We start from the raw sequence: 3,439 nt of genomic DNA, 5'->3' as shown, positions 1-3,439 counted from the left end.
CCCTTAAGGGACATGATTCTGTCTACCACAGCTATTCATGCAATTCTCCTTGCATGCTTTCTACTGATCTCCCACACATGCCCTTTTCTAACATGAACCTGAGCTCCTTTTTGATCCTCAGGATGAATGCCTTTTTCCCTCTCTCTGCCTTTCCTAATTTGTGTCTTCCTTCCAACTAAGTCCTTTTCCATTTCTTCAAAGCCTATCCATACATTTAGGTCCAGCTTAAGTTTCACTTCCTACATGGAGCTTTTCCTATTGCAGAGTGCTCTTCTTGTTTTTGTTTCTGTTTTTCCCGTCCTTTTTTATGTTCCATTAGAATTCTATTACACTAACCCACATGAAATTGCCAATGGTATTTTTTATCTACAAAAAGAGAAATTGAATATGATTTAACCTAACACTTAATTGTCCACTATTTGTCATTTAGTTGTTCCTAAATTAATTTATTTCTGTCCATATTTGTTTTCTCTTCCTATTTGAACTGCAATCTCTTTTAAACCAGAACTGAGTCTCACCCTTTTTTGAATTACCTTCTACCATCCAGTTTTCACTTGCTTAAAAGACAGTTGTTCATTTAATATTGATGTAGCTGATGAATGTTTTACCTGCTATGGTTACTTTGTTGCAAACCACAGAATATCAATCTGGTCCAGTTTAATGGAAAGGATTAATATATTAGAAAGATAGTGAATTTAAAACTCCCACAGTTAAAGTAATGGTCAAGCAACAGAACACAGAGAGCTAAAATATCTTCCAAGATGCATAAAATATTGGTTATGAGTGAGTTAGTGTCAGTAAATTTGGTCCTGTGACAATACCCTAGACTAGAAGTTATCCTGGCATAGGCCATATTATGTCCCTACTTTGTGAATGAAAGATGTAGCTAGCAGGACACTGCGATTGACAAGTCCATTAGGAGGACCACATAAAATGTAGGGATAGTAGTTTCCTGAAAGGCAGTTAAATTGCTCACACCAGAGAAAAGATATAGAAATACTGGGTAGATAAAATGACCAATGCACATGAATAAAATCTAAAATAAAATTTCTATGCTAAGGGGCATTGTCAATACAACTCCATTAAAGGCAGTAGAAAAAATGGTAAAACAAAACATGAGTAAGGATAACTTTTAATAGCTATAGTCTACATCAAAATACTGAATCGTAAAAGAAAAAAAATCTTCCTTATGTAGTAGCAACACCAACAGCTAATATTTATTGAGCATATATTATAACTCAGGCATGGCGTAAAATGGTGCCTGCATTTTCTCATTTAATCCTTGTTGTAACAAGCCCCTTGGTTGAGTTCTGTCCTGTTACTCTTCTCATTTAATGATAAGGGAAGTGAGGCATAGAGAGTTACCCACATTTTATATCTACTAACCACAAAGGAGAAGCAGTAATGAGGTGAGGCAGAAGAGGTGCAAAGGGAGAGATACACCTATATTATCTGGACATCAGTGACACTTAAGACAATCACGGTTAGGGGAGAGACTTCAATTAATGAGGCATGTAACTAGGCCTTGTGTCTTCCTGTGTTGGAGGCCAGAGGAAAGAATGTCTACTGTCCAGTTGAGAAGACTGACACTTGGACAAATAATTCCAATGCAATGTAAGAAGCTCTACACTAGAACTCCCTATAATGGTTCAGAAAGAATTCAGAGCAACCCATGACTCAGGGAACAATAGGAAGGAGAAAACTGGGAGAGTTTCTCCGACAGAGGGTAGATCTTGCAGAATACATAGAAAATGGTCATATTCAAGAAGGCAATCCTCAGGAAGTACATCATGATGAGTGAAAATCCAGAATATTTAGGGAGCTACCAGCAGTGAGGGATGATTTAAGCTATGCAAGTCATGATGAGAATTTGGGAATGAGAATGATGGGAGATGAGACTGAAAACATAGATTAGAGCCAATTTTTAAAGAGCTTCGAGTGCCATACAAGACATCTGCTTTTTAAGTTGCAAGCAGTGGAGAAGCCCTGGAAGTATTTAAAGCCTGTGTGTTAACGACAAGATCAGATTTGCTTGGGAAAGGCAGTTGAAAGCTGAACTGGAGCTGGGGGGGACTTCTGGGTTTCCGATTTAAGTAACTGGGCAAATAAGGCGTCATTGAATTCAGGACTGGATTCTTGAAAGAAGGAAAAATTTGAGGGGAAATAAAATGAGTTTGGTTTGAGAATCTCTTCATGATAGTATCCAGCAAACATGTGAAAATGTAAGATAGAACCCAGGAGGCATCAACATTTGTAGAACAGGAACTTGTAATGATTAGAATATTAGAGAGATAATAGTGCATGAGATAACACAAAGAGAGAATGAAAAATAAGAAGAGGGACAAGAACAGGAACTCTGGAGACAGCAACATTTAAAGATAGGAGGAGGAAGATAAACTAGGCAAGAAGGCTCATAAAGAATCAAAAGATTAAGAGAAATGCAAAGGAGCAATTTTAATAAACCGGGAGATAAGAAACTGTCAAGAATGCAAGTTATGACACAACCTTCAAGTAAGAGGAGAACTCAATATTTCCCTTAGGATTTGGCTGTTGAAAGGTTAACGATCGTTAGGAGCTAATGATCCCAAATAGATACGCACCCAATACAGGAACACCCAGATACATAAGAATTATAAAGAGACTTAGACTCCCACACAATAATAGTGGGAGACTTCAACATCAATATTAGACAGATCAACGAGACAGAAAATTAACAAGGATATCCAGGACTTGAACTCAGATCCAGAACAAGTAAACTTAATAAACATTTATAGAACTCTCCACTTTAAATGCACAAAATATACACTCTTATCAGTACCACATCACACCTACTTACAGGTTTAAATGAAATATTGGTTGGCTGCTTGTTTGTTATTTTCTTCCCTCATTTTTTCCTGTCTCCATTATTAAGCACAATTATTCGTATAAAAGAGGTTTTCAATACCCATTTTTGGACTGCAGTCTAGCCTGGGCAATAAAGCAACACTCTCATTCTCTCTCCCTCTTCCTCTTCCTCTTACTCCCTCTCCTTCATTCTTAAAAAAAAAAAAAAAAAAAGTTTGGCCCTTGAAAACAAAGCTATTTCTAAAAAAAAAAAAAAAGGAAGAAAGAAAGAAAATGAAGGGGCTGGTAAGCTGGTAGGCGTACACACCCTTTCCATAGGGCTTAGCACCCCTCCTGTGAAACCTCTGCAGGAGGCAGTTCTACCAGCCATCAATCTCTTATCCTCCAATGTAGGCTGGAGGCTGTATAGCAGGAACAGGTAACCTTAGGTGCCTCCACCTCCCATGACCTCAATAGAAAATGAGTCCCCCATTAACTGAGACCAAAAAAAAAAAGGATTTGACTGTTGAAAGGTTATGGATGATCCCACTAGTTAAACTGGGTATGGCATTGAGGGAACCAAAGTTAGACTGCAGAGAGTTGAGTGTCAAGGGCA

The sequence above is a fragment of the Cebus imitator genome, unplaced genomic scaffold (assembly GCF_001604975.1).
Source record: "Cebus imitator isolate Cc_AM_T3 unplaced genomic scaffold, Cebus_imitator-1.0 Scaffold236, whole genome shotgun sequence".
NCBI lineage: Eukaryota > Metazoa > Chordata > Mammalia > Primates > Cebidae > Cebus > Cebus imitator.
Note: the sequence above shows the minus strand (reverse complement) of the source record.